At 43.8% G+C, this 25958-nt stretch overlaps 1 pseudogene; it reads right to left on the reverse strand.

Annotated features, from left to right (window-relative positions):
• Positions 1–13621: 13621 nt before the first annotated feature.
• Positions 13622–13741, reverse strand: LOC145418873 (5S ribosomal RNA; annotated as a pseudogene).
• Positions 13742–25958: the final 12217 nt, after the last annotated feature.

The raw sequence follows: 25958 nt of genomic DNA on the forward strand, positions 1-25958 counted from the left end.
GCAAAGTGTGGGCAATATCCAGAGCCCCAAAATAATATTAGTCAAGTCTTTTTACCAGACTATAGAAAGAAAAATGGCCCCTTCCTTCAAGAATGCGCGTCTAAGAAAGAAACTGTCTGGGAAGAAATGAGACAGAAGATCAAGGAGTTAATGGGAAGGGGGTTTGGGGGGTGCATTATCATTATTATTATTGTAATATTATTATTATTATTATTATTATTGTAATAATAATAATAATAATAATAATAATAATAATAATGATAGTAATATTATTATTATTATTATTATTATTATTATTATTATTATTATTGTAATATTATTATTATTATTATTATTATTACTATTATTATTATTATTATTATTATTGTAACATTATTATTATTATTATTATTATTATTATTATTTTATGATTATTTTTATTATTATTATTATTATTATTATTATTATTATTATTATTATTATCTTTATTATTATTATCATGATTGCTACTATCATTATCATTATCATCATCATCATTAACTATTATCATCATTCCATCCCAGGTCATCATTAGCATCATCATCATCACAGTCATCATCCTCAGTCATCATCATCATTTAACCAACGTTCCCACATCACAAAAAAAAAAAAAAAAAAAATCATTTCCAAGAATTTTCAGTAGATCACATAGAAAAAGAACACACATCTTCACTCAAAAGCATAAAAAAAAAATACAAAATAGTCCCTCACAGTAGACCCTCCGCAAAAGACCTCCCCAGAAAACATCCCCAAAAAGACCCATCAAAAAGACCCCACCAAAAAGACCCCCAAAGAGACCCCTAAAAAAAAAGACCCCCAAAGAGACCCCTAAAAAAAGACCCCCAAAGAGATCCCCCAAAAAGGACCCCAAAAGGCATCCCAAAGGACCCCCAAAAGGACCCAAAAAAGACCCCCCAAAAAAAAACAAAAAAGAACCCTAAAAAAGACCCTAAAAGACCCCCCCGAAAAAGACTAGGAAAAAAGACTCCTCAAAAGGAATGAGTAAGAGGGTTAAGGAGCTACAGTGGAGGGAGTTCCTTGGTTGGGTCTTGAGCGGCTGCTTCAAGGACTTTGGGAATTATGCCAAGTTCATCCGGACCGGCAAGGCGCTCTTTACGAATGGGGGAGGGGGAAGAGAAAGGGGGGATGATGTAGTGGGGACAAGGGGGGATTATGGGGGGGAGAATGGGGCTGGAGGATGTAGTAGGTGAAGGGAAGGGGGGATGATTTGAGGAAATAGGGATGGGGTGAAGGGAAGAAAGGGAAAAGGGAAGGAATGAGGATGGAGAGAATGGGGTATGGGAGAGGATTAGGGGTGATGATGTGGGGGAGAATGGAAGCAGAAGATGGGGTAGGGGGAAGATGAGGGTGGAGGTGGGAATGAGGGACTATGATGTGAAGTGAGGGGTAGAAAGAGAGGTGATGACACTAGGAAGGTGAGGAGGGATGGCAAATAGTGGAGAGGGGAAAGGGGGGGAGGAAGTAGGACAGGAAGTGGGGAAAAATAGTGAGACGAAAGAAAAATCCGAGGAGAGGGGAACTGGGGGCAGGGAGAATGAGGGATGATGGTAATGTTGGTGGGGAAGGGTGTGTCTGAGTGGTGTGTGTGTGTGTGTGTGTGTGTGTGTGTGTGTGTGTGTGTGTGTGTGTGTGTGTTGCATCATCTTTGTTTTGCTGGCTAGATATCTGTGTCTCTGTGTTGCTTAGTGTGTTTCTGAGTGAGGAAGTGTGTTGCATAGTCTGTGTGTTGGTTAGTGGAGGGTGTCAGTGTGAGATCTGATGGGTTACAGTGTTATGAGTTTTGATGGTGTCTGTATGTGTTGAAGTGATGGCTTGTGCTACTTAATGGTGTGTGTGTGTTTGTATGTGTGTGTGTGTGTGTGTGTGTGTGTGTGTGTGTGTGTGTGTGTGTGTGTGTGTGTGTGTGTGTGTGTGTGTGTGTGTGTGTGTGTGTGTGTGTGTGTGTGTGTGTGTGGATGTGGGTGGGTGTGTGGGTGGGTGGGTGTGTTGGGAGAGTATTGCATCACCTGCGTTGCATTACGATCCAAAAGAATGTTGTCCTTTTGCAATATCTAAGAATCATTTCAGTGAGCGTGTTGCAGCATGTATTAGAGTCTCTGTATTTGTCTGTCTACCAGTCTAGCTGTCTGTCTGTCTGTCTGTCATTACCCATTTGTCTATCTGTCTCTTTTTCTATCTATATGTATAATCCATCTACAGTATCTAGCTATTTGTATTTCTGTCTCTGCCTGCCTCTCAGTCTCTGTATCTATTTGTATATCTATGTTTGCATGGGAGTTGCAGTGTTCCACAAGTGTTGTAATGTTGCATTAATGTTGTGTGCGTGTGTTGCTTCGTTAGGTAGTGTGGTGGAGTGTATTCTGCGGTTGCCAGTCGCCACACTAGATTACAGTGTTGCATTGTTTGAGTCCGAATGTTGCATGAATGTTGCAGTGTTGAATCGAGTGTTGGAGCATTATATCACTAATTTGTTTTTCCCATGCCCAGAATAATTGTGTGTGTCAAAGTCCTGAAGTGTTGCATGAAGATCCCACGCTAGCCAGGATGTTGCAGTGTTGCGTGAGTGTTGCAGTGTTGCGTGAGTGTGTGGCGCGTGTGTTACTTCTTTAGGCAGAGTGGTGGAGTGTTGTAGCGTTGTATGAATGTTGCAGAGTGATGAGTGTGTGTTGCAGTGTTTAGTGAGTGTTGCAATGTTGTGTAAGAGTTGCATAGTATTGAGAGAGTGTTATATAGTGTTGAGCGAGTGTTGCCTAGTGTTGCGTGAGTGTTGCAGTGTTGCGTGGGTGTTGCAGAGTGTTGAGTCAGTGTTGTAGCTTTTCCTGATTGTTTCCTAAATGTTGCAGAGTACTGAAAGAGTGTTGCAGTGTTTCCTCGAGTGTTGCAGAGTGTTGTGTGCATGCTGCAGTGTTCCCTGAGTGTTGCAGAGTGTTGTGTGCATGCTGCAGTGTTCCCTGAGTGTTGCAGAGTGTTGTGTGCATGCTGCAGTGTTCCCTGAGTGTTGCAGAGTGTTGTGTGCATGCTGCAGTGTTTCCTCGAGCGTTGCAGAGTGTTGTGTGCATGCTGCAGTGTTTCCTCGAGTGTTGCAGAATGTTGTGTGCATGCTGCATGTTTCCTCGAGTGTTGCAGAGTGTTGTTTGCATGCTGCAGTGTTCCCTGAGTGTTGCAGAGTGTTGTGTGCATGCTGCAGTGTTTCCTGAGTGTTGCAGAGTGTTGTGTGCATGCTTCAGTGTTCCCTGAGTGTTGCAGAGTGTTGTGTGCATGCTGCAGTGTTTCCTGGAGTGTTGCAGAGTGTTGTGTTCATGCTGCAGTGTTTCCTGGAGTGTTGCAGAGTGTTGTGTTCATGCTGCAGTGTTTCCTCGAGTGTTGCAGAGTGTTGTGTGCATGCTGTAGTGTTTCCTGAGTGTTGCAGAGTGTTGTGTTCATGCTGCAGTGTTCCCTGAGTATTGCAGAGTGTTGTGTGCATGCTGCAGTGTTTCCTCGAGTGTTGCAGAGTGTTGTGTGCATGCTGCGGTGGTTCCTGAGTGTTGCAGAGTGTTGTGTTCATGCTGCAGTGTTCCCTGAGTATTGCAGAGTGTTGCGTGTGTGTTTCTATGTTAAACCGAGTGGTGGAGTGTTTCTGGCCTCGTTTAACTGCAGCCTCTTGTGGTTCGCCTTCCGGTCCAGTTGACAGAATTGTTCCTTAATTGGGGTGATGAGCAGACCGACTTGTTACCGTAAGTGGTGGTGACGGTCGGGGAGACTGATGATGGTGATGAACGGAGTGGGAGATGTGGTGGTGAGGTGGGGCTACTAAGGGTGTGATGATGAGAGAGGGTAGTGAACAGAAAGGTGATGGTGGTGGTGGTGGTGATGGTGATGATGATGATGATGATGAACAAAGAAGATGCGGTGATGATGATGATGATGATGATGATTATGATGATGAACTGAGTGGGAGATGTGGTGGTGAGGTGGGGCTAGTAAGGGTGTGATGATGAGAGAGGGTAGTGAACAGAAAGGTGGTGGTGGTGGTGGTGGTGGTGGTGGTGATGATGATGATGATGATGATGATGATGGTGAACAAAAACGATGCAGTGATATTGATAATGATGATGATGATGATGAACAGAAGTTGCGATGATGATGATGATGATGACGGTGATGATGATGGAAAAGTAGTGACGGTGAGGGTGGTGGTAGTGGTGGTGGTCGTGATGATGCGAGGAATAGCCTAATAGTTGTGATGAGGATGTGGTGATGTGGACACAACGGTTTCGTAATTTGGGTGATGAGCAGACGGTCTTGTTACCAAAAGTGGTGGTGACGGCCTGCTTGGGTGATGATGATGATTTTGATGATGACGAACGGAGGGGCGGATACGGGTGAGGGTGGTGATGATGGTGAGGGTTGTGATGAAGAAATGATGATGTTAGTAGGTAAAACTGTGGTGACGGTGAAAGTAATAGAGTTGGTGGTGATGATGATGATGATGATGATGATGATGATGATGATGATGATGATGAAGAGGAGGAGGAGGAGGAGTGGGAGAGGTTTGGTGGTGAAGATGAGGGTAGATGATGTGAGATGATGATAATAAACTAAGAAGTTGTGATGATGATGATGATGATGATGATGAACGGGTGAGGGTAAGATGATGTGAGATGATAATAAACTGAGAAGTTGTGATGATGATGACGATGATGAATAGAGATAGTGGTGATACTGTAGTCTTAGTGCGGATGTTGTGATATGAATAGATGATGGTGATGAAAGATGTTAAAATATTGTTGATAGTGATGAAGGGAGGAGCGCTGGTGATGATGGCGAGGTTGTGATGATGATGTAATGGTGAGCAAAGGGACTTGTTACTCTCTGTGGTGATGACGAGCAGTGCGGCTGATAATGATGAGGGGAGAGGAAATGTGGTGATGATGTGGAGTCGACAGAAAGGGTATGGAGATGAGAGTGTGGTGACGATGATGATGATGATGATGAACGAAGATGTGGTGATCATAATGAAAGGAGACATTGTAGTGAGTGTGATGATGATGATGGCGGTGATGATGTACGGAGTTCGAGTGACGGAGTGGTGATGAGGGTGGTGAGGCAGGAGAAATTGTTGGTGATGGTGGTGATGAGGATGGGGGTGGGGGAAGGTTTTAGCCCTGTCAGATAAAGTAATTATTATTATTATTATTATTATCATTATTATTATTATTATTATTATTGAAATATAAAGTTCGCCGTGGTAGTGAAGGGATTAACGAAATTCAACTCCCCCCCCCCCCTCTAAACTGTTCCTTGTCCCAGCCTGGAATCGATCTCGCGTCCTTCCGGTCAGCTGTCCACTTCTCTGCCATCCCCTACACCCCCCACCCTCTCTCTCTCTCTCTCTCTCTCTCTCTCTCTCTCTCTCTCTCTCTCTCTCTCTCTCTCTCTCTTCCACATTCATCTCTAGCTACCGTTGTTCTCGGGTTCTTCCACCTGCGAATTAGACGTGCTGACCACCAACCCCCTACACACACACACACACACACACACACACACACACACACCATTTGCGTACGTGTGTGTGTGTGTGTGTGTGTGTGTGTGTGTGTGTGGATATAAAGACTGAGTTGAGGACCCAAAATACTACCCACTTGGAATTTCATGGTCATATGTTGTGTTGTTGACCAAGAGAGAGAGACAGAGAGAGAGAGAGAGAGAAGGAGAGATACTATAGGAAAGGCAACCTAGGAATGGAAGAGAAGGGGAGAGAGTAAGAGAGTGGGAGGAAAAGGAGAGAGAGAGAGAGAGAGAGAGAGAGAGAGAGAGAGAGAGAGAGAGAGAGAGAGAGAGAGAGAGAGGAGGAAGGAGAGCGTGAGAAGGAAGGAAGAGGGAGAGGGTGAGAGGGAAGGAAGAGGGATAGAGAAAGTGGAGAGTAGAAGAGAGGGAAGGAAGAGGGATAGAGAAAGTGGAGAGTAGAAGAGAGGGAGGTAATACAGGAATGAGAGGAAGGAAAGGGTGAGAAGGAAGGAAGAGGGAGAGGGTGAGAGGGAAGGAAGAGGGATAGAGAAAGTGGAGAGTAGAAGAGAGGGAGGTAATACAGGAATGAGAGGAAGGGGAGAGAAAGAGGCAGATAAAACTGGGAGGGAGGGGGGAGGGAGAGATCGGTAGGAGAGGGAGAAGGGGAGAGAGAGGATGGAAGGTAGAAGAGGAAGAGGAGAAATAGAAGTAAGGGGAGAAAAAGGAGAGAAAGAGGGGAAGAGACTAGAGAAAAACGGAGGGAGGAGGAAGGGAAGGCAGGAGAGGAAGAAGAAAAAAAACGAAGTAAGAGAAGGGAAGAGGGGGAGGGCGAGGGAAGGCGGGAGGGGAGAGATAAAGAGGGAAAGGTAGGGGAGGAGAAAAGGGGGAAGGAAGAGGGAAGGGAGAGGAAGAGAGGAGGTGATAGAGAGGAAACAGAGGGGAGGAGAGATATGGGGAGTAAATGGGAGAGAGAATGGATGGGGAAGGAAGGTGTTTCTGCAATTCTGTCTATATGTCTTTCTGTGTGCCGTATTTATCTATCAATATATCTGTCTGTCTATCCTTTTATGTCTGTCTGTATGTCTATCTACATCCATAACTATTTACCTACCTATCTTTTTATGCATATGTGTATTTATATCTCTATCCAATAAAAGTATATTTGATCATTTATTTTTCAATCTATCTATCCATCTGTCTATATATATATATATACCTATCTGTCTATCTGTATATCTGTCTGACTATCTATCTACCTACATGTCTATCTATCTATTTATCTATGTCGGTCTACCTACCCACCCGTCCATTCGTGCATGCATGCATCCATCCATCAACCCACCTATCAACAATCCATCTGTCCATCCGTCCCAGTCTGTCTAATTATCTGTTCATCCATCCATCCATCCATCCATCCATCCATCCATGTCTTTCTGTCTGTCTGTCTATCTTATCATCTATCGGTGCGTCCATCCATCCATCGATCCTTCAACCATCCTTCCATCCGTCTGTGTGAGCCCGTCTCTAGACCCATTCATCCATCCATCCATCCATCCATCCAACAGTCTATCTATCCATCCATCTACACATCCATCAATCCCTAGCTGGACGCTGCATCAAGTGATAGGTGCTCAAAATACAATCCCTTATTCTCTCTTTCATCACACTATCTCCCTTTGCAATATTCCTTGTTTTCCATCTATTTTTCGTGCAACCTCGAAAATAGATATATATCATTTTTTTGGAAAAGCAAGGAAAAGGGGGCGTGCAAAGACAATAAACGGAAAAGTCTAGAGGGAAAAAAATGTAAATGAAAGTTTAGGAAGGAAAATTGTGTGTGTGTGTGTGTGTGTGTGTGTGTGTGTGTGTGTGTGTGTGTGTGTGTGTGTGTGTGTGTGTGTGTGTGTGTGTGTGTGTGTGTGTGTGTAAAATCGGATGAAAAAGAGGGTAGTGGGCATAGAAAAGGGACACAGAAAAAGCGGTTGATTGAAAAATTACGGGAACAGAAGAGAAAAGTGTGTGAATGAAAATGGGATATATCTTGAAAAAATCACACACACACACACACACACACACACACACACACACACACACACACACACACACACACAAGAAAAAGGCTGCTCCCTTCCCGTCCGCATCAGGGGCGTATCGTCTGGAGATCACGCGAAGAAAAATGACTGTAGCCGAGAAACACATTTGGGCCGAATTCTCCTTGGCTTTGGGGGCTCTTAGTTGAAACGGAGATTACGTAACACCTTTTCTCTACGGATTCATTCTACTTATTACACTTCAGTATATTCTTGCTTTTTATTTATGATAATTTTATCGATATTAGTTAGATATAGATACAGTATTATATACGAGAGTGTAAGGGTGCAGTGAGCAAGATTTCAGATTCACAGATTAAAACATGCAAGATACACTGATCATACACAATATTATCCTTTTTTCATTCTCTCTCTCTCTCTCTCTCTCTCTCTCTCTCTCAACACATGCAAGCAGCGTCACCCTTCTCGATGTTGCCTTCATGACCAAAATATTTCCATCCCATTCCTGTTCTTCTCTTGATTTCGTTATAATAAGCTGTCTGAACGCCTGCCAAGGTAATATTTATTCTTCAGTACACGCAATGGTCCATTCACCGTAACTTGGCCCAGCTTCTTGTCCTCTTGCAGCTTATTTCTCGTAGCCCAGTGGCAGAATAAGAGAAAATTGTGCCTGTTCATCCTTTTCATGGCACTTCTTCGTGACTGACATTGTATTCTAGTATTAACCGTCTGTTAGAACTCAGCATTCAAGGTGAAGAAATGCAATTTTTGGCCAGGTTAATGTGAAGAGGGTATAGTTCTTCACCATTTTTTTTTTTTTAATGCAAAGAAGGAACCATGGGATAAAAGGCCGGAAATTGTTCCCTCCAAGAAAAAAAGAGAGAGAAAAAAAAGAGAGAGCCAAAATCAAGATCCGTTCATTTCGATATGCCTGGACACAGTGTGTTAGAAAGATGGAGGTCATAGCAGTAGGAAATACAGACAGAGGGAGACAGTTCCAGAGTTGACCTGTTGCATACATGAAGGACTGGGAGTAACGGTTAACTCTTGTATTAGAGAGCTGGACAGAAAAGGGATGAGAGTTTGTTACTAGCCGGGTGTTACGTGATAAGAATTTGTTGCTAGACGGGTGCTACGCGATGAAAGTTTGTTCTTAGACGGGTGCTAAGAGCTGGAGGGGAGTGATAATAATGTTATCTTTCGTCTGCTTCATAGTCACCTACAGGCCTGTATCTCCTGTTCATTTCATCTACCTTTCCTTGTACAGTGAGCGCCTATAGTCGTGTCGTGAAATTTGGCGAAAACATAAGCCTTCGAGCTAAACGTCTAATATATTCCGTCGTCTGGTAGGGCTTTCGTAATGTTTGACGAGTTACATTTAATCTTCGGACAAAACCGCGACACGACTATTGGCGCTCATTGTACAATCAACCCAAGAAGTATGGCACACCTGGGCTACGATGGAGGTGCAAATGAACGAATTCTGGAGACACAATTAAATCTATTAACCCAGTGCCTTATAAAACACAGCACCCAGAATGTATACTTGTTTTGTGCCATTTCGAGTTCCACTAATGACCAAGGATAATATCTGCATTTACAATCACAGCACGCTGCATATATCACAATGCTTCGTCCAGGCTTCTTCGTCTCCGCCTTTGTCTTCGCCTACTCCTTCGTCTTTGTCTTCGTCTTTGTCTTTGTCTTCTTCGCGTTCTTCGTCTACTTCTTGTTCTTCTTCATCTTCTACTTCTTCTTCTTCTTCTTCTTCTTCTTCTTCTTCTCCTCCTCCTCCTCCTCCTCCTTCTTCTTCTCTTTTTTTTTCTTCTTCTTTATCCGACTACTTCAATTTCTCGCAACTGAGCCAGATCGTCTTCAGGTAATGTGTGTAAAATAATTTCATACCTTTATTAAATCGAGGAGGTTAATGACAGAATAAACCACGGAATGGACAGTGTTATGGGTGAATGAAGCCAGAAATAAATCTAACTGGCTTCATCAGCAATAAAGATGTTGCAACACGAAATAAAGTTGTTGCAGTACTAATAAGAATGTTGCAACACGAATGATAAAATGTTGCAGCACGAATGACAATGTTGCAACAGGAATAAAATGTTGCAGCACGAATGAAAAAAACGTTGCAACAGGAAAAAAATGTTGCAGTACGATTATAAAATGTTGCAGCATGAGTAAAAATGTTGCAGAACGATTTAAACTGTTGCAGCAGGAATAAAAATGTTGCAGAACGAATAGTAAAACGATGCATGAATAATAATGCATTAGCACGATATGGAATGTTGCAGGACTTATAAAAATTTTGCAACAAGAATAAAAATGTTGCAGCATGAACACGAAGCACGTACGAGGGCGACGTGCACGGCAGGGGATTAGTCAGCGTTAACAAGGAAAGGGAACAAAGAAAAGAAAGAAAAGAGGAACGATAAAACCAGCCATAACCTTAGACGCCCTGGTAACCCCCCTCCTTCTTCTCTCTCTCTCTCTCTCTCTCTCTCTCTCTCTCTCTCTCTCTCTCTCTCTCAAACATCAGCGACAAGAGGCCACAAGTCCCACTCACTCTCTCTCTTTACCTGCAAAACCTTCATCACTTTTTACACTCAAACTTTTGCATAAAACTTGGGTTATGTATAAGTTTCAGAATTTAGTGGACGCCGGACCAATGACTTTCACCATATTCTCTCGTGGGCTTGGTAGGCTGTGTGGCACCTCTCCCTGAGCGATTTATTCTGCTTAGGGGGGCTTAATATTCGCTTGTGTGTGTGTGTGTGTGTGTGTGTGTGTGTGTGTGTGTGTGTGTGTGTGTGTGTGTGTGTGTGTGTGCGTGTGCGCGCGCGAGCGCGTTTTGTAAATGTAAATGGATGTGGGTAGGTCACGTCTTTCGTAGAATAGATAATAATAGATGGACAACCAGGGTAACTAAGTGGCAGCCCAGAGATGGAGTGAGAGGAAGAGGCAGTGAGAGAACAAGAAGGAGAGATGGAGTGAGAGGAAGAGGCAGTGAGAGAACAAGAAGGAGAGATGGAGTGAGAGGAAGAGGCAGTGAGAGAACAAGAAGGAGAGATGGAGTGAGAGGAAGGGGCAGTGAGAGAACAAGATGGAGAGATGGAGTGAGAGGAAGAGTCAGAAAGAGACCGAGATGGGGAGATGCAGTTCACAGATCTGCTAGGATTGGATGGAACAGGCTAACAGGCAATAGGCTGAGTGGAGAAAGATAAGGCCTTGGTCATGAGGTGGACTGTCTAAACATGTGGATAATAATAATACTAATAGTTATAATAATAATAATCATAATAATAATCTATCTATCTATTGCCAGACGCCTCAATCCCGTTTGGGGTGGCCACAAACAAATCGCCTCCAAGTCGCCCTGTCCCCCGCCATTTCACTACCCTGCTCCCAACTCACACCCCTCTCTCATATACCTCTCCACCCCATCCCTCCATCTCATCCTCGGCCTCCCCCTCCCTCTTCCCCCCTCCACCTCACTCACATACACTCTCTTCGTCAGTCTTTCACCCTCCATCCTCTCCACATGACCAAACCACCTCAGTGTGTTCCTCATAACGCTTCCTATCACATCCACATCAACACCACAACGCTCCTTTATATCCTCATTCGTCAGCCTGTCTCTCCATGTGACTTCACAGGCTCCTCTTAAATAACTCATTTCCACTGCTCTCACTCTTGACTTGTGTCCTTCCAACAACGTCCAAGCTTCACTTCCGTACGGTAGACTTGGTATCACAATACTGTCATGTAGTAACTTTTTCACTTCCATGCTCACTTCCCTGTTTCTTATCACTGCTTTCAAAGAACCAGCAACCTTTCTTCCCTGCTGTACCCTTTCAAGCACTTCACTCTCCAAACCTCCATCCTTACTCATCACACTACCCAAGTACTTAAACGTACTCACATTTTACAATTCCTCACCATCCAACCTCGCTGTACATTCACTGACTTCACCTCTCTCAAAGACCATCACTTTACTCTTCCCTACATTCACCTTTAGATTCCGTTTCTTACACACTCTCTCAAACTCATCCACCAAGCCTTACAGCTCCCCTTCGTCTTCACTTAACAACACAGTATCATCTGCAAACAACAGTACAGGGAGTTTCCAAACACTATCCTCTCTCACCAGGGCCACTCCAACATCCACTACCCTACCTTGTACCTCTTTTGTTACCCCATCCATGTACAGATTGAACAACCATGGAGACATGACACATCCCTGTTTCAACCCAACTTTCAAAGAGAAAAATTCACTTAGTTCACCATCCACACGCAGTGCAGCCTTCGCACCATCGTACATACTCTTCACATCATTCAACAACTTCCCATCTACTCCATATATTCTTAACACTTTCCACAATCCTTGTCTATCCACCCTGTCATATGCTTTCTCCAAATCCATGCAAGCCGCATACAACTTCTTTCCCTTCTCTAGAAACTTTTCCACTAAAGATCTAAGAATGAATATCTGATCTACACAACCTCTTCCCTTCCTAAAGCCTCCCTGTTCTTCTCCAACTAATTTCTCTGTTCTTTCTCTAACTCTGTCAATAAGTATCCTACCATACACTTTTCCTATTATACTAAGAAGACAAATGCCCCTATGATTACCACACACTTCTTTTTCCCATTTTCCTTTGTACAAGGGAATAATTATACCTGACTTCCAATCCTCCAGGACTCTACCTTCCTCCCAGGCCAATCTGCACATCTTCCACATCCATTCTACAACTATCTCTCCCCCATGCTTCAGCATTTCACCACACACTCCATCAATTCCTGGGGCTTTCCCCGATTTAACTTTCTTCATTGCTTCCACAACTTCTATCCTACTGATTTCTTCCTGTCTTCCCACCTCCCTCCTTCTCCCAGCCATTCCCCAGCCACTTATACTCGCATTATTTCCATCCTCTACGTTCAACAATTCCTTAAAGTGTTCTCTCCATCTGCTCACTTTTTCTCCCTTCTCCACTAGTAATCTACCATTTTTATCTTTCACTCCCCTGCTAACTTCACTTCCACCCTGTCTTACTCTTTTCACCTCTCTCCAGAACATTTTCTTACAGCCCTCCACTTTACACTCAAATTCCTTCCAAATTCCTCATCCACTCTCTTCTTACTCTCACTTACTAATCTTTTCACTTCTCTCTTTCTTTCTACATATAACTCTTTCTTCCGCCTCTCAACTTCTTCCACGCCCCTATTTCTCATCCATTCATTGTATGCTTTCTTCTTTTGTGCCACAGCCTGTCTCACCACCTTCATTCCACCACGCTGTTCCTTGCACCCCCCTCCGTCTTCTCTTCACCCCACACACCACATCACATGCTGCATATATTTCTTCTGTAAATATCCTACACACACCTTCCACGTCTCCCATCTGCTCCAATTCATATTTGCCCAATCGTTCCTCCACTTCTCTCTTATACTCTGCCTTTTTCTCATCCTCTTGTAACCTTTCCACTCTCCTTGCAACTACTCCTTCCTCTCGTCTTTCCCTTCTTCTATTCCAACATCTTACTTGAATTCTAATTCTGGCCACCACCAAGTAGTGGTCAGAAAGTCCACTCCCCCAACCTCTATAAACTCCTGCATCCATTACACATCTTCGCATCCTTTCATCCACACACACATAATAATAATAATAATAATAATAATAATAATAATATGATGATGATGATGATGATGATGGTGATGATAATGACTATGTTAATGATAGTGATGATGATAATGATGATTTTAATAATAATACGGTAATAATAATAATAATAATAATAATAATAATAATAATAATAATACTGTAATAATAATCATAATAATTAATAATAATAATAATAATAATAATAATAATGATGATAATAATAATGACAACAATTATAGTAACAATAAAAACAATGATCCATCCATCCATTGCCAGACGCCATGTATCCCACACGGGGTGGCCAAGGGCTTAGTGTTAATTGTTTTACAGGGAGGGGCACTAATCCTTCACCAACCCCACTTCACACGTAGGGATGCCAACAGCATCTGGTGTTCCCAGGCGGTCACCCATCCAGGTACTAACCAGACCCAACGTTGCTTAACTTCACTGATCGGACGGGAAGCGGTGTACTCAACGTGGAATGATAATAACAATAAAAATAATAATAATAATTATTATTATTATCATCATTATTATTATTATTATTATAAAATAAAAAATAATAATAGCAGTTGTCATTGTTGCAACCCCAGAATCATCTGAACGTGGATCCGGTGCACTGCAAGATAAAGAAATCCTTCCTCTGCCATCTGCCATCCACCTTTCGAGGGATAGGGAGGGAACTGAGGGACGTCCGTGTATCTAGGCAACTGCACCGCCCAGTCATATCAGTGCCACCACATGAAGTCGTCCCCCTCCAGCGCATGTAGTCAAAATGAGGATGAAATGTATCCTAAATAAAATACAAGCGAATATTGGCGTGTCATGAAATAAACTGCTGAGGAAATGGTGATGTAAAGCTTCCTGTTCCAAGGAATATTCGATCCTTTGATTCATTAAAAACATTACCAACATACGTAGGAACAAGGTGATATGGGAAAGATATTAGTGAGGCTCCCAGGTAATTGAGAATACGGTCCTTTGATTCGTTAATAACATACAAGAGAATATTAAAGTGTCGCTCTAATAAAATGGCTAGGAAGACCTGCAAATCTCGGAAACCTTGGAGAATATTTATATGATATTCAGAAACACTGTGGTATGGAAGAGGTGCCGATGAGACTCTTATGGCAAAGAGAATATTTCCCTCTGATTCAGTAATAATATAAGGTTCAGGACCCTGCTGGAAGGACACACGTTAAGAATGAGCGTACTGAGAGTGAGTTATTTGAGGGGAACATGTGGAGTTACATGGAGAGGCAGACAGACAGATGGGGAAGTTAAGGAGCGTTGTGGTACTGATGTGGATGTGATTGAAAGCATAAGGAAAAACTCTTGAGATGGTTTGGTCATGCGGAGAGGATGAAAAATGAGAGACTGACTAGAAGGGTATATGAAGGTGGTGTGGAGGGGGAGACCAAGGGTGAGATGGAGGGAACGGTTGGAGGGATATACGAGTGAGGAGGATGTGAATCAGAGGGAGGGATACCAAGTCAGGACAGAGGGATATGGAGACAATTTGTTTGTGGCCACGTCTTGCGGGATTAAGACGTCTGGCTAGATATAGGTATATAATACAGGATAGACAATATTAACCTTCCACATACAGCAACAAACTGGTAAAGAAGAGGTAGCAGTCCACGTTCTAAGACAACGAATGGATTAACGTTGCAAACAGAGACGTAACACAGCCTCTAAATCAACAAGAAAGTCAGCGTTCCATTTTCTAAGACTGGAAAGGAAGAGATAATCGTGAGCCTCCTAAGCCAACACGCCGTAAGTCCTGTGGGGTGGGAGAGTCAGCTGTGAGAGTGAGTGAGAGTGAGAGTAGAAGCAAGTCAGTAGAGCTTAGGCTGTGGTGGGGTGAGGGTGTGCGTCTCGAAGCTCCCGTGGGTCGCTTTGTTTTGGTCACGTGTGCTAAGTTTCGTCACTCTTTCTCATGGTGGCCAAAACCACCCTAAGGATTACCTGCTTAACCTTGGATACCTGAGCTTCTACAAGATGTTCAGGACTTAGACTGAAGGTAAGAAGGAGTAGGAAGATTGGTCAGGTTAAGTGTGTTGTTGTTTTGTTGAGTCGAGGGTTATGTGTTGTAAGGCTTCGATCGGTTGCCGTTTCGTTCCTCGTTCCTGTTGGGAAAATTATTGGACTAGGTTAGGAACGCTGTTTGGTAGAAGCGTGTGCGTTTGGGTGTTCGGTTTTGTGTGTGTGTGTGTGTGTGTGTGTGTGTGTGTGTGTGTGTGTGTTATTCGTGTGTTTGAGTGTAATTTCGAACAAATGAATATTAAGTTAGGGACGTGGTTTTGGTAAAGGTGCGTGTGGTTGTGTGTCCGGTTTTGCGTGTTAGTGTGCTATGTCCTGTGTTTGGATATTGGTTCTTGTGTACGAGCTATTCCTGTGTGTGTGTGTGTGTGTTTGTGTGTGTGTGTGAGAGAGAGAGAGAGAGAGAGAGAGAGAGAGAGAGATTACGCTTAAAAATAGATGTTTGTGTGCTAAATTTTGCGTTAGTATTGTCTTAGTCCTTGTATGTATTTCTCCTTAAAAGCGAAATCATCTTTATTTCATCTTTCTCTTTTCTACAGGACGACTTTAATCACCGCACTAGAACAACCTAAGTAGTAAAGGAATTACTAGCAGGCATTATCTAACTCCTGCTATATCTAACCTTTAGTCACGTGTTAAAGCCTCTAGTAAGCTAAATATAGAAGATAGCAACAATATTCCTGCTACATAGGATAGGTTTGTGTGTGTGTGTGTGTGTGTGTGTGTGTGTGTGTGTGTGTGTGTGTGTGTGTGTGTGTGTGTGTGTGTGTGTTAATCTAACTAGAAAAAGTATTGAATGTCGAGGGACCTGTTTTAGGGTAAGTTCTGGGGCGTTATGTGTAGTTGTGTGTGTGTGTGTGTGTGTGTGTGTGTGTGTGTGTGTGTGTGTGTGTGTGTGTGTGTGAGAGAGAGAGAGAGAGAGAGAGAAAGAGAAATGAATATTCTTTTGCCCTTGTGCGTGTGTGTGTGTGTGTGTGTGTGTGTGTGTGTGTGTGTGTGTGTGTGTGGCAGGTGTTTGTTGTACGTGTGTTGTTCTGTGTTGCTAATGACATATAATCCAGCCCTACATAGCCTGTTACCATCCCGATGTTATTAATGCAGTGTTACGTGTACTGTACGTTTGTGTGTGTGTGTGTGTATGTGTGTGTGTGTGTGTGTGTGTGTGTGTGTGTGTGTGTGTGTGTGTGTGGGGTAGGTGTTTGTTATACGTGTGTTGCTAATGACGATATATAACCCAGCCCTATATAGCCTGGTGCCATCCCAATGTTATGAATGCAGTGTTTAATGTACGGTACGTGTGTGTGTGTGTGTGTGTGTGTGTGTGTGTGATGAATGCAGTGTTACGTCGTCGCTGCGTTGCTTGCTGACCGTGTTTCGTGCTCCGTGTTATGCTTGTGTTGCAGGTGGGAATTAGGAAGACCTGCGTTGATTGCTGAGTGTTGTGTAGTTTGTGCTGAACAGGTCCAGGATTCAGAAACAACCTTTTAAGCAATTCTCTGTCGTAACTGCGATATAGGGTCGTCATCTGGTGCTGACTTAGGACGCCTTCGCGTGGTGGCACCGATATAGCTGGCCGGTGGAGCTGCCTGGTTATACAAACGCCCCTCACCTCCCACCCTATCCTCGTACAGGAGTATGGTGGACTGCTGGACTAGGGCATCTTCAGCCTTAAGTCCACTGGGTTCACGTCTAGATGAATCTGGGATAACAACAACAACAGGAGGCTTCTTAACACCTTTTCCTCTGCGATATTTTCTGCACAATACACCTCAATATCCTTATGTATATTATCAATGCAGACTATATCCATACTATAAATGCACACATAACATGAAAAACATCCAAGGTCAGATACGCAGAATAAATTGCTCTGAAAAAAATGTTAGGGAGACTCCTTTCCCACCTATAGTATTCACAGGATGGACAAGGAGGACCAAACTGAGTACTTAACCTGACAGATGAAACAATGCAACAACTAAAAGAAAAACATCCAACTGCATGACAAGCAAATGCTCAGTCAAAGCTTCACGGCAACTACACTCCTCCCAATCCCATCATATACGACAGGACAGCTGGAGATATGGTGTGGCGGAAGGCAATGCACACACAGGGAGGGGCCTGGGCCGTCAGGCCTGGATGCAAGATCTTGGTGAGTAATCCTCAGTAACATCAAGTTTGGGGAATTCGATCCCATGGCAGCATGTCATCGTGAACTTTCTCGAAGCTGCACACAAAAGGAATGAACAAGAAAAAAATAGAAATTATCAAGAAAGGATCCAACATGTGGACCACGGTCGATTCACTCCCCTTGTGTTCACAACATCAGGTGGGATGGGTCCAGAGGCAGTGAGATTCTACTCGAGACTGGCAGAGGTTCTTTCTGAGAAGAAACGTCAACTGCAGAGTTCTGTTATGGCCTGGATGAGATGTGGACTGTCATTCTCCCTCGTGAGGTCTGCTCTGCTATGTCTCAGGGACACAAGATCATCAGGGCTGTCTCTCTGGAGGGTATGGATTACGAAGCTACTGTAGTCGAGAGTCGCATAGACCAGCGACTTCAATAGTTTAACCCCTTAACCGCGGGGCATCACTTTCGTGACGCTCGGCCACAATGGATCATACCGCGGGGTGTCACTTTTGTGATTCTGTGTTATTTTGAATTATCCCGGGCTCTCAAGTGGTGGCTTGTATCATCTATCAGTACTGCCAATGTCCAACACTAGTCAGCACTCCAAATCTCATCTGTACTCCCATCCATTGTTGACATTTTAGCGATTTAACCCCCTTCGTGACTCCCCTCCCTACCTGCCCTCCATTACCCTCTCCTCTCACCTCCCACGCCGTGCTGCACTACGGAAATTTCCCCCTGATTTTTCCACAGATTTCATCCATTGAAAGAAGCCCTATGCCCTATATTTATACCAAATAATATATACCAAAAAAAAAAACAGGTAAGTGATAGTGTTATACTCCAGAAATTGGCTAATTATCACCTGACAAAACCTCACGTGCATTCATTCGCTACATTACCACGGTAAATTCCCCTTTGAGTTATGCCTTGTAATCGATGTCTGTAATAAAAATATATATCAGAAAGGAAGGGAGAATCCTAACTGACATTTGCATTCACCTGGAACTACCTATTTCTTTATTTATTGCCGAGATTTTCTACCTATAAAAAATTAGCCTGTAAGTTAGCAGCAGTCAGCCTAAAGTGTCATTGTCAACCCTTCCCTTCTCAGATAAGCCGCGGCATTTAGTTCCTTGTCCTCCACTGTAGAGAAAACATGTCGCACTCGCGCCCCGTCATTCCTGCCGCTTCTGCGCCCATTGCAAAGGGCCCCGTGACCTCTACTCCAAAGAAAAGTGTTGAGGCAAGCAGGAAAGGCCTCAGTGACTCTGCAGTGGCACGAGAACTTGCAGAATTGTCCATGATAATGATGGACAGTGACTATGACGATTCGGGTGAATCGTGTGATGAGCCGGGTGAGGTTATCGCCCCAGAAACAGCGACAACAAGTGCTTCAACAAGTGAATCAGTGTCTAGCTCCAAGGGAAAGGAGCCTTTAGTGCAGGAAGGACAAGAATTTGGGAAGGGAGTGAAAAGGCAGTGTGTTAGCCCCAGAACAATGCCCCCACGTGACCCAGCCCGCCATGAGTCACGAGTGCATTCACCTCCCCGTTCCCCAAGCCCCGCTTTACTCATCCCGCCATCATCATCGGCTAAGTTATCTCCGGAGTCTTCGTCGTTGGAGTCACCACCAGCATCAACAGTGAAGGCAGGCTGTAGAGGTAGAGGTAGATCTAAGAGAGTGAAAAGTAGTGTAGCTAGTAGGGTAAGGGCTGCTAGTGCTGTACGGCAACCTAGGGTCAGTGAGAGTGACCTTGACAGAGATAAGCCTCCCTCACAGCCAACCTCCACCACCACCACCACCACCCGCCCTCCACCGCCACGACAGGGAATCCTGGACGCCTTCGCGTGGACGGAAGGGTCAGATTTTGTCCCCGAAAATCTTGTTTTCGATGAGAGCTCCTCAGGAGTTCAGCCTGCCTTCACTATGGACGAAAATGCTGAGTGTGTCGACTACCTTTTGGCCTTCCTAGATGACGAAGTCATGCAGCACATATGTGATGAGACCAACAGGTACGAATCACAACGTGCTGCTAGTGGTACAGATGCAGTCAAGATGCAACAGTGGTCCATGCTGGGAGTGCAGGAGCTGTATGTGTTCTTTGCCCTCATGCTTCTTATGCCACACTCCAAGAAGCATGAGTTGGAAGAATACTGGTCCATGGACCCCTTGCTACCCTCACCCACCTTCAATAAGTACATGGCCAGAGATCGCTTCCGGAACATCATGGGAAACCTGCACTTTGCCGACAATGATGTACCTTCCCAAACCGACCCACTCTGGAAGATCCGGGAGATTCTGAGCAGAATGAAGGATAAGTTCATATCATTCTTCCACCCATTTCAGAAGGTTGTCATTGATGAATCCTTGGTTTTGTTCAGAGGACGTCTTTGGTTTGTTCAGTACATTCCAAGCAAACGCCATCGCTTTGGAATTAAGTTCTTTGCACTGTGCGACTGTAAGATGGGGTACATCCTTGACTTCATCATATATTCAGCCAGCACTGTCGATCTCGATAAAACTCACCCCCTTGGCTTCTCAGGCTGTGTAGTGAAAGTGCTCCTAGAAAAGTATTTTGGTGGGAATCATGTGCTGTATACAGACAACTACTATACAGCACCGAAACTTGCCAAATACCTTTCTGAGCACGACATTGGCTCCTGCGGAACTGTAAAAAGTAATCGTGCCAACTTCCCCAAATTCCCAGAGGCGGGAACCTCGCAGCGAGGAGACGTGCACCTACGCAAGTGTGAGAAGATGCTGGCAATACGGTGGCATGACAAGAGAGTCGTGCACATGCTCACCACCGTACGTAAGGGGGAGATGAGAGACAATGGGAAGGTCGACCGTAGGACAGGCGAACCTGTGATGAAACCTGATGCTGTGTTGGACTATAATATCAACATGCGGCTGGTGGACAAGTCCGACATGATGATTGGTGAGATCGACTGCCTCAGGAAGAATACTAGGTGGTACAGGAAAGTTTTTCTGCATCTCATAGATATGACGATGCTGAACGCCTTCATCCTGTACAAGATGAAGGTAAAGCCACCCAAGTCCTTCTCCCTGAGGTTGTTCGCCAGGACTTGTGTCCAGCAGCTGCTGGAAAGATTTGGTAGAGTGCAAGCAGCAACTCCAAGGCGCCATCCAGTTACACTTCCCGACCGACTTGACCAGAGGGCGTATATGGATCGGCACAGACTTGAGCTAATGCCTGCCACAGGGAAAGGGAAGGCTGCGATTCGCAGGTGTCAGGTATGTGCGCATACCACACGCCGCACACCTGAGCATAAACGCACCTCTTGGCAGTGCGCTGAGTGCCAGGTTCCCCTCTGTGTTACCTGCTTCTTCGATTATCACAGCCAGAAGCAGTTCTAACAGTGCAAGTGTGGAAGCAGAATTATTTGGAAATAATGTGTAAATAATGTGTAAATAGCAGGTGAAAGCAATGGATGTTCAGTTCATATGATTGAACAGTGTATTATAGTTTTATCTTACTGAAAGTGACAGTGAATAACATAGTGTAAGTAAAATAGCAGGGTAAATATTGAAAATAGAATAGAAAATGTAAATAGTAATGTAAGTAATTAGTAATATAAGAATATGAGTACAAATAATTTATGTTATAACAGTGAGAGTGAATCCGTGGCTCTCTACGTATTTTACTGACTGAAAAATTGAATGACTTCAGTGACAATAAACTAATACGACTGAAGGAAACTTATGGAGAAAGACTCCAGATATATATAAGTGTGATATAGTAATAGAAATATAAAGTGTGAGGGGTTTTATGAATAATAAATGACAGAGTGCCTAGAGCGAACTAGCGCAAGTGCGACGATCAGATGCGCTCGTACCGGTAATTTCCATTGCTTTCGCAGTGTTTTTTTTTTCAGTATGGATCCCAAACTACTTGAAAATTGTAGAATAGTGTTTATAGTGTTTGTATCTGGCTGTGGTAATCATATTACGGGTTGTCGGGAAGTGTAAAGTGGAAACTTAGTTACCCTACTTCAGAGGTCCCCACAAGTCCTACAGTAACCGACGAAGGCTCAACAACCATTCCAGGAGAAAGCTGAAGGTATGTGCCATAAGCATATGTAATTTTATTATTCTAGGACTAATAACTGATTTTTGGCAAATATTTTTTGAGAGTCTGTCGGAGCCCAAATAACCCCGCGGGACACGCAAGTCATTGGTAAACAAGCCTGCGGTGTAGGGGTTAATGCCTTTATTTACACTGTAATATCTATCTATCTATCTATCTATTGCCAGACGCCTCAATCCCGTTTGGAGTGGCCACAAACAAATCGCCTCCAAGTCGCCCTGTCCCCCGCCATTTCACTCCCCTGCTCCCAACTCACACCCCCCTCTCTCATATACCTCTCCACCCCATCCCTCCATCTCATCCTCGGCCTCCCCCTCCCTCTTTCCCCCTCCACCTCACTCACATACACTCTCTTCGTCAGTCTTTCACCCTCCATCCTCTCCACATGGCCAAACCACCTCAGTGTGTTCCTCATAACGCTTCCTATCACATCCACATCAACACCACAACGCTCCTTTATATCCTCATTCGTCAGCCTGTCTCTCCATGTGACTCCACAGGCTCCTCTTAAATAACTCATTTCCACTGCTCTCACTCTTGACTTGTGTCCTTCCAACAACGTCCAAGCTTCACTTCCGTACGTTAGAGTTGGTATCACAATACTGTCATGTAGTAACTTTTTCACTTCCATGCTCACTTCCCTGTTTCTTATCCCTGCTTTCAAAGAACCAGCAACCTTTCTTCCCTGCTGTACCCTTTCAAGCACTTCACCCTCCAAACCTCCATCCTTACTCATCACACTACCCAAGTACTTAAACTTACTCACATTTTCCAATTCCTCACCATCCAACCTCGCTGTACATTCACTAACTTCATCTCTCTCAAAGACCATCACTTTACTCTTCCCTACATTCACCTTTTGATTCCGTTTCTTACACACTCTCTCAAACTCATCCACCAAGCCTTGCAGCTCCCCTTCGTCTTCACTCAACAACACGGTATCATCTGCAAACAACAGTACAGGGAGTTTCCAAACACTATCCTCTCTCACCAGGGCCACCCCAACATCCACTACCCTACCTTGTACCTCTTTTATTACCCCATCCATGTACAGATTGAACAACCATGGAGACATGACACATCCCTGTTTCAACCCAACTTTCAAAGAGAAAAATTCACTTAGTTCACCATCCACATGCACTGCAGCCTTCGCACCATCGTACATACTCTTCACAGCATTCAACAACTTCCCATCTATTCCATATATTCTTAATACTTTCCACAATCCTAGTCTATCCACCCTGTCATATGCTTTCTCCAAATCCATGAAAGCCGCATACAACTTCTTTCCCTTCTCTAGAAACTTTTCCACTAAAGATCTGAAAATGAATATCTGATCTACACAACCTCTTCCCTTCCTAAAGCCTCCCTGTTCTTCTCCAACTAATTTTTCTGTTCTTTCTCTAACTCTGTCAATAAGTATCCTACTATATACTTTTCCTATTATACTAAGAAGACAAATGCCCCTATGATTACCACACACTTCTTTTTCCCCTTTTCCTTTGTACAAGGGAATAATTATACCTAACTTCCAATCCTCCGGGACTCTACCTTCCTCCCAGGCCAATCTGCACATCTTCCACATCCATTCTACTACTATCTCTCCCCCATGCTTCAGCATTTCACCACACACTCCATCAATTCCTGGGGCTTTCCCTGATTTAACTTTCTTCATTGCTTCCACAACTTCTATCCTACTGATTTCTTCCTGTCTTCTCACCTCCCTCCTTCTTCCAGCCATTCCCCAGCCACTTATCTCGCATTACTTCCATCCTCCACGTTCAACAATTCCTTAAAGTGTTCTCTCCATCTGCTCACTTTTTCTCCCTTCTCCACTAGTAATCTACCATTTTTATCTTTCACTCCCCTGGTAACTCCACTTCCACCCTGTCTTACTCTTTTCACCTCTTTCCAGAACATTTTCTTACAGTCCCTCCACTTTACACTCAAATTCCTTCCAAATTCCTCATCCACTCTCTTCTTACCCTCTCTTACTAATCTTTTCACCTCTCTCTTTCTTTCTACATATAACCCTCTCTTCCGCCTCTCAACTTCTTCCACGCCCCTATTTCTCATCCATTCATTGTATGCTTTCTTCTTTTGTGCCACAGCCCGTTTCAGCTCTTCAGTCCACCACGCTGTTCCTTGCACCCCTCTCCGTCTTCTCTTCCTTCCACACACCCCATCACATGCTGCACATATTTCTTCTGTAAATATTCTACACACACCTTCCACGTCCCCCATCTGCTCCAAATCATATTTGCCCAATCGTTCCTCCACTTCTCTCTTATACTCTGCCTTTTTCTCATCCTCTTGTAACCTTTCCACTCTCCTTGCAACTACTCCTTCCTCTCGTCTTTCCCTTCTTCTATTCCTCCATCTTACTTGAACTTTAACTCTGGCCACCACCAAGTAGTGGTCAGAAAGTCCACTCCCCCAACCTCTATAAACTCTTGCATCCTATATACATCTTCGCATCCTTTCATCCACACACACATAATCAATCATTGCCTTCCTTTCACTCAATTCACCACCCACCCTTCTCATCACTCGCCATGTATACCTGTGGATCATTTTATGCCTGAAGAGGGTATTGGCTATCACCAACCCCCTCCCAGCACAAATGTCCACTAACGCACTCCCATTCTCATCTATCTCAGCAGGCACACCCCACTCACCAACTATTCCATCCACCTTCACATTCCGAACTTTACCATTCATATCACCAATCAAAAACACTCTATCATTCCTTCCAAACTTTTCCATGCACCCTTCTACATTTGTCCAGAACTCTTCTCTCACTCTTCTAGCACGATCTTGCGTTGGCGCATACACACACACAATCGCCCACATTTGTATTCCAACTTTCAACTTTACCCACACAATCCTTGATCCAACTGATCCATACTGTCTTATGCTCCTCTTCCATCTTTTACTCACAACTATACATACTCCTTCCTTTGCCCTCTCATTCTCACCTACTCCTGCACATATACCCCATCCATACTCCCATTCTCTCACACTTTCTCCTCTCCATTTTGTTTCAGTTATTCCACATACATCCACTTTCGCATCCTCAAGCACCTGGACAATCTCTCTCTTTCACCTCATCATTTGCTCCCCTTACATTCCACGTTCCAATTGCAATGTCCTTTGTCCGGTCCTTGGTCATCAACGTTTGGTCAGTCCTTGTCCGAGGCTTATTGTTTGTTTTTTTAGTTAGTTGTTTTCCGGGGAGGGGCACTAACCCTCCGCCAACCCTTTTAGTCGCCTTTTACGACAAGCAGGGATACTAGGGGAGTATTCTTGACAAACCCCCCTACCCCCAGGGGGTACTGTAATATCAATAAATATAAAATAATAAAAGTAATAGTAGATGGTTGGTAACCACAGTCGTTGGCGTGCTTGGGGCCAACGGATTGTAATATGAGGGTTAGTGTTAACCTTCACATTACAACTCCAAATGGTGAACTGTATTAGGAAGGTTGGTTTTGATCTTCACAATATAGTTCCCGAATGGATGGAGGTGGTATTTATAACGAAAAAAAAAAAATAGTAGTAGTGGCAGTGGTTGTAGTTGTAGTAGTTGTAGTAGTAGTGGTGGTGGTAATAGTAGTAGTGGTGGTGGTGGTGATGGTGGTGGTGGTAGTAGCAGTAGTAGTTGCAGTGACAGTAGTTTTTGTTGTTGTTACTGATGCTTATGATAGTAATAATAATAATAATAATAATAATAATAATATAATAGTAATAAAAAATAATAATCATATAATAGTAATAAAAAAATAATAATAACTAGAATGGCACTCAGTAGAGCGCATACCTCCGCCGATGCCCCATCTGGCAGGGTTAAAGAAATTGAAAAAAAAAAAAAATCATGGATCTGCACCGTTATCCGGATTCGCACCAAAATTTGATGGTCTATTCTGGGCTAAGGCACATTCTTCTACCAAGTTTGCTGTAAATCTGTCCTGTAGCTTTTGTGTAAGCTTGCTCACAAACCATCCAACCAACCAACAAACAAACGGACAGGGGTGAAAACATAACCTCCTTGGTGGAGGTAATAATAATAATAATAATAAAAATAATAATAATAAAATGGCCACAGACGTGAACCATGTGGACTGCGCTTTTAATTGCCTTTCTCCCCCATTGACCATCCTCCCTTCGTGGAATAAGGAGGTAAATAGGTGAGGGACGTTTGTACATCCAGGCAGTGGAACCACCCACTTATATCAGTGCCACCACGTGAAGGCGTCCCTCTCCACCACCCACACCCTACACTCCTTTTTTTTTTTTTAAATCGGGGTGAAGATGCACTTGATAGGTTGGCGATGATTGACTGAATGTAACATTCCTTCACAATCTCTTTACTCGTTTGCAATATTAATTTATAACATTTATCTAAGGGGGAAATTTGGGTTAGTAAA

This window comes from Coenobita brevimanus, chromosome 116, assembly GCF_032717465.1.
Source record: "Coenobita brevimanus isolate Jiangsu-jjx chromosome 116, ASM3271746v2, whole genome shotgun sequence".
NCBI classification, from domain to species: Eukaryota; Metazoa; Arthropoda; class Malacostraca; order Decapoda; family Coenobitidae; genus Coenobita; species Coenobita brevimanus.